Source organism: Miscanthus floridulus, chromosome 12, assembly GCF_019320115.1.
Source record: "Miscanthus floridulus cultivar M001 chromosome 12, ASM1932011v1, whole genome shotgun sequence".
Lineage (NCBI taxonomy): Eukaryota > Viridiplantae > Streptophyta > Magnoliopsida > Poales > Poaceae > Miscanthus > Miscanthus floridulus.
In genome coordinates this window covers 27,513,322-27,520,214 of record NC_089591.1, presented here as the reverse complement: position 1 = coordinate 27,520,214, position 6,893 = coordinate 27,513,322, and the positions used below count along the sequence as shown (strand labels likewise).

Sequence of the window (6,893 nt, the reverse complement as noted above, 5' to 3'; positions counted from 1 at the left end):
TCCTAGTCACCGAGAAATCGATTGGGTATATGGGCATCTTTTAAGCAGGCAGCCATTCCTCTTCCCCTGATGTAATTTTATCAGTGGGCCGATGTGACTTGGTCCATGATGACCTTTGGCCTTGTGGGGATCCAGACTCTCTTCAATCCAAAGATTTCTTAGTGGGTTGATAGTCAGTTAATGTAAACCTTTCGTATCAATCACATGATATTTTGTAATTATGGGAAGCAATAAGTCTGAATCTGTTGTCTCTTCGTGATTTGTCCCCTTGAATTTCTAGAGTGTCGATCCGTTTCAATATCTGACTTTAATTCCATAACCCCGATGAAGCCTATCTTCTCACCTCCCGGGCTATATATACGGGCCACGGCTGTGGACCGAAAAAACAACCTGCTTCGTCCCAAGCCTTCTGTGTCTTTGGTGTGATTCTGCTTTCCCATAGGTTTGAAGGCATGGAGAACGGCAAGAGGTCTGCTAAGGAGGCCTTTAACGGGTCTGTGTCACCATGCCAGCGTCTTCGCCATTAGAAGGGTGCAACCCAGGATGCTCCCATCGTCCTAGAGCATAGGGCTGACTCCGCTCAACTTTCAGGGTCATCTTCATCAACAATTCGCTGCCAGCTCTCCTGCTACCCGAGGAAGCGGATCGATAATGATGATCTGAGCACCTGGTCAAGGATTTCTTCGACGCTGCCAACTCCATAGCCCTTGCTTCCCAGGCCGATGACATAGTGAACAAAGTGTTTTTTGGCCTTTACCTTGTAATAGGAGAAGCTAGCAAACAATCTCTGCATTTTAAGTGGTTTCTCTTTTGCCTCGTACTTCCTATTCCATGTACCAATTTATCTATGTTTGTTTTTGCTCTATAGGCGATACATATTGTACCAGCTTTTTCCCTTCGGGTTTATTTTTGAACTAGAGGCGATACCCTTCTAGTATCGGCTATTAGAGCCTATGACTGAATAAATCGGCTATCAAGTATTAATCCAAACGCTAGGAAAATATTTCTTTAGATATTTTCTATTGATTGCTCTGTCAAACTCTTCTTCTCCTCCTAGTGTTTTTAAAATATAAGCATTACCTAGGCGCACAACGTTTAATCCGATAAGGTCCTTCCCAATTAGATCACCATTTGCCGAACTTGCTGTCCTTTGACCCGATCAACAATTTCACTTTGCAGACTAAGTCCCCTTCAGAAAATTGTTTGTTTTTTATCTTTTTATTGTAATACTTCGCAACCCTCAGTTTATTGGCTTTGATATTCTCAAGTGCATGCAGCCAATGGCAACTCAAGTCCTATAAGTCAGTCTATCATAAGATTCTGGTGACATGCCTTGATCCAGTTTGAATCTTCTAAGGAAGGACTGCATTATGATCATACACAAGTTCATAAGGTGATGTTTTAATTAATCCATGATAGGCCATCCTATATGCCCATAGTGCCTCATTAATCGTTGAATACCATTTCCTTGGCTGCTCTTCAATCTTTTCCTTGACTAGCTTAATCATAATCTGATTGGACGCTTCTGCCTGGTAATTAGCCTGAGCATAGTAAGGAGAAGAATTTAACAACTTAATTCCCATACTGGCAGCAAAATTTCTAAACTCTTCTGATGTGAACATTGTCCCTTGATCGATAGTGATAGTTTGAGGAATCCCAAAACGATACACAATATGCTCCTTGACAAAATCAATCATGTTCTTTGAGGTTACCATCTTCAAAGGAATTGCCTCAACCCACTTAGTGAAGTAATCTATTGCTACCAATATGAACTTATGTCCTTTACTCGAAGGCGGAAAAATCTAGCTAATTAAATCAATTCCCCAACCTCGAAACGGCCATGGTTTCATTATTGGATTCATAGCCGGTGAGGGCGATTTCTGAATATTACCAAAACGTTGATAATTTTGACACCTCTTATAATATTTAAAACAACCTTCAAGTATTGTTGGCCAGAAATATCCTAGTCCTGTGAATAATCTATTTCATCTTATAAGCCGATTGATGAGCTCCACATATCGCTTCATGCACTTCACCCATTAACACCATAGCTTCTTCTTGATTTAAGCATTTAAGCAACACCCCATCGACTGTTTTGTAATATAACTGATCATCCAACAAAACATACTTAGTCAATTTATACCTTAGCCTCCTGCTAACCTTCTATGATGGATTCTTAAGGTAATCGGCTAATTCAACTCTTCAATCAGTATTTGAGGTCTCACTACTTAAGATCTCTTAAAACACTCGATAACTAACGCACTCTGAGCTAAACGATTAGCCTCTTGATTTTGTGCTCTCGGAATATGCTGAAAATAGACATGAGGAAATTCCTTGAGCAACCTTTGGCACTCGTCATAATATCCCCTCAGGGTATCTTCTTTGCACTCATATAGGCCGATCAACTGATTAATAATTAACTATGAATCTCCAAATACTTCAATTGCCTTGGCCTTTGCTTCATGAAGAAGTTGAAGCCCCTTAAAAATCGCTTCATATTCTGCTTGGTTGTTGGTAATCATTGTCTCAGTTGGAAAAGCAAACCCAAAACTTGCCCCCCAAGGTGAAATAATAACAATACCAACACCACCACATTGCTTGCATGATGACCCATCAAAGAACAATGCCCAAGGTACCGGCTCTTTGCAGCCATACTTGAACTAGATAAGGATCGATAACTAGCTTATACTAAAGCTCACAGTGGAGGTCGAACTTAACCGATGTAGCCGTACAAACAGAAGTATAAGCCATGACAGTACTTACAGACAAGCCAGAGATCGACCGGACCGATGCAGCCCTGCTTGTTGAAGAACTCATCGGAATCTACTCTACACCTACTCCTAAGGGTTGGCACGGAGCCAAAAAAAGTAACTTGTATTGATTGATTGGATATCCTTTTATAATAGCCGGGGTCCAATATTTATAGCCGGAGCCTAAGCATGAATCCTACTTAAGTATGACTCATTATAATCTTTGGCATAAGATAAAACATTCCTAATTTAAGATAACTTAGACCCTAATCTTTCTCTTTTTGTAGAGTCCGACATGTTTTCCTCGACGCCAACCATAGCTTTTGGTCGTTATCTGTTGGCGTCATCTGAAGAGAGCCAATTCTAGTGCTACATTTGAATTAGCTGATATCGACCCTTATGCAATTGATTCCTTGATGACACTATCTTGGAAGCTTCGAGTTCCCGCGTTCTTCTTCCCAAGTTTTGGTGTAAACACATTTATAATTACCAACAACATATTTTTGGCATCATGCTAGAGATGACAACTTAGTAAAGAGTGATGCTAAGAAATGTCAACAAGCATTTCTGGTGCCGTTGCCGGGGAGGGGCACATGGCTAAGAGAATTGACCAAATAAATACTTATTGATAAAATCATAATACCTCTGCTTTAGCAGGCTTACCCTTGTTTGTCTTTGTTCATATCTTATATAGGGTTTTACAGGATTGGTTGTGATTTATCAATAATTTTCATCAATTAGAATCAACCAAATAAAGAGAAAGGTCAACACCAATTTCTAAAGCTATGGCTGGTAAGACCCGACATCAGTTCTCCACTCCAAGCGCTGAGAACATCCGCACTAGGCCAACACTCAGAACTACCAACCTCAAGTTTGAGCTCAAACCAAGCCTCATCAACATGGTGCAAGCTACCCCATTCAATGGAAAGGCACATGAAGATGCTAGTGCTCATCTTCAGAATTTTTTGGAGATAAGTAGCACGGTCATCATTAAGGACGTTGCTTAAGACATCATACTACTTTGCCTATTTCCATTCTCACTTGTGGGATGGGCGAAGCAGTGGTTATACATCAACAAAGATCACATCAACACGTGGGCAAAGTGTTCAAAGGCCTTCCTAGAAAAGTTTTTCCCTATAGGCAAGACCAATGCCTTAAGAGGAAAGATTTCCAATCTCCAACAGCAGAAGGGAGAAACCATTCTAGAGGCATGGGAATGTTTTTAAGAATATATTTTAGACTGTCCTCATCCTAGGATGGAAGATTGGTTGCTCATGCAAAACCTTTACCATTGATTAACTAAGAAAGCTCGTGAACAACTGGATGCAACTACTGAAGGGTCATTTATGTCACTCACCCTTAGAAATGTTAAAACTCTTATGGAAAAGATAGCCTCTAATCAAGACTGGTCTCAATGCAATATTCAATTATGCAATAAGAGCAAAGAAGTACCAGAAGTGGTGTGTGCACTAGTCAACCAAGATGGACGTCTTGTTGAATTGGCTTGAACAATGAGCCATTACAAGAGAGATCGTCAGGCCATTCAAAATGCATTCAATGCTCAAAACACCTGTGGAGAATATTTGGGGGTTGAATTCCCTGAATATTAGGAGGATCCAAATATTGTCATCAACAATTCTGCTCCACAACAACAGAGACAAGGATAGAATCAACAATATGGTCAAATTACCAAGGTAAGTACCCATGTAATTACTACAATTCTTCTAATTCTAAACAGCCATCCTTGACAGACTTGATCTTAGAACAAGCTAGGATTAATGAGAAAATTTCTAAGAAGCTTGCTTTTAATGATAAGATCCTAGAAAACATAAATACTAAAATGGATAGTTTTTCTTCCTCCATAAAAGACCAACTTAACTATAATAAAAAGATAGAATCACAATTAGCCCAGTTGGCTGCTGCTCTGCCTTTTGCCACTAACCTTGAAAAGGTAAATACCATAACCACAAGAGGTGGCAAGTCTACTCGTGATCCACCATATCCAACAAGGACAGGTAAGACACCAGTGGTAGTGCAAGAAGAGGAGAAGAGAAACAATGGTGTTGAAAAAGTAGGGCCACAAGAGCGAGAGTTACAACAACATTTTCATGACACGACCCTCCTACCGTTTCCATGTAGAAATCAGAAAGCCAAAATGGATGAGCAGTTTGGCAAGTTCGTACAGGTATCTACCTACGCAAAGTATCTTAGAGACATCCTCAACAACAAAAGGTCACTACCTTCCACTGAGGTAATCAAGTTAATGGAGGATTGTAGTGCGGCCATCCTAAACACTTCACCTGTCAAGAAGAAGGATCCAGGATGCCCCACTATCGACTATTCGATCGGGAGCCAGAACTTTGAGAATGCATTAGTGTCATGCCCAAAAAGGTCTTTGATAAGCTCAGCTATTCAACACTCACACCAACATCGACATGTTTGCAACTGGCCGACCAATCGGTCCGCTACACTATAGGAATCGCTGAGAATATTCAGGTTAAAATACAAAATTTCTTTGTTCCTATAGATTTTGTAGTACTTGACATGCAGGAGGACAATGAAGACACCCCTCATACTTGGGAGACCCTTCCTGAGTACTACAAATGCTCAGATTGATATAGGAGCCAGGAGAAATTAAATTCTATATTAATAGAAAGGAAGAGTGGTTCGCTTTCAAGCCAAGACCGGAACAATGCTCCAATCTGGAGTGGCATGAGAAGCGAGTATCAAGGTCTCCATCTCTAGGACCTACTGACGCACCTGAAGAATAAACCCGAATGGAGAAGTCCGGTTCGGTGGACTTAAAATACCAAACCCTCATTGGAAGGTAACTCGATAGTTATCTATAATTATTTTTTGCATTATATTTTACTTTGGCATAATTACTTTTCAACACCTGCATTAGAAAAAGAAAATAAAAATTCATATCATGGCATCATAAAAATTCAAGCCCCATGTAAATAATTTTTATAGGAGCGTAAAAACCTAGTAAAGAAATATTTACCGTGTAGGCATAAAAATTAAAAATGTCATCATTCATCTTCTTATATTTCAAAGTATCATAAAATATTTTTTGCATTGTATTTTTATACATATATACGGTAGAAATAGGGGGGACACATGGGACCCACTCAAGCACGACCTATCACTTCTATCACCTCCATATCTTCACTTTCACCTACTTATCCTCCACTATCACTCTTTGCTGGCCATATCCACCGAAAGAGCACCTACAGGCACCAACATTTGCTTAAGCACGAAGCAAAGAGGGACCTAGGAAAATGGAGAAGCCATTTTGGCCATGATGTGGGGCCGAACCAGCCCCACCACTTGGCCGGCCGGCCTACTGCTGCGCCGCCTATAAATTCCACTCCTCCTGCTTGCTCTTGGCCTCACACAACTACAATTCAACCTTCCAAGTTCGAAATTCCAGTTCAAAATTTCGTAGCTGAAATTTCCTTAGTAGAAGTAGTATTGGAGTAAGAAAGAGTGTGAGAAAGTTTGAGTGTGAAAGTAGTGCTTAAATCTTAAGAAAGAGAAAGAGAGATGCTGCTGAAATTTGAGAAAGAAAAATAGAATTTAAGAGTAGGTAGTGTTGTCCAAATCAAGAGAGGAAATTAAAAATTATTAGGGGGAAGTCATGCCACAATATTTATTAGAATATTCAATAACAATCTTAGACAACTAACCTCTGGACGATTGACTTTTGGATAGCTAACCACCAACATTTTTATTTTTCCTAATCCCGTTCCACGAGTTGTGTTGTTTTTATATATTTTGCAGGAAAATGAGCAAGATCATCGGCAAGCTTAAGCGGGCAATATTGTTCCGTTCAACAAGAAGTTCTTCATCCTGAGCAAGCACCGACATGGAGGTCGATCCGTTGTCTCCCGCTGTTGGAGCGTCGTCTCGATCAGCCCTCGTGGAGAGGAACATTCTTTTGCAAGAGAAGCAGCTCAAGCTTCGGAGAGATAGGGAGAAGAACATCTATAAGAAACTGAAGACCTAGGATTTCGTCTTCACTCCTACCTATGATCTAGCCCTACTATAAACCACGGGTATGATCGCTGAATTCGAACTTATTTTTTAGACCATAGGATGGGAGGATGGTTGAGAAATTGATGAGCCAGAGTGTAAGCTTTT

The 6,893-nt window shown here is 40.3% G+C and overlaps 1 non-coding gene across 1 annotated transcript; it reads right to left on the bottom strand.

Annotated features, from left to right (window-relative positions):
• Window positions 1–3,901: 3,901 nt before the first annotated feature.
• LOC136498774 (small nucleolar RNA R71) lies at window positions 3,902–4,008 on the bottom strand. The gene has a single exon (XR_010769775.1). It is a non-coding gene; the product is annotated as a small nucleolar RNA R71 (small nucleolar RNA).
• Between the last annotated feature and the right edge of the window lie 2,885 nt (window positions 4,009–6,893).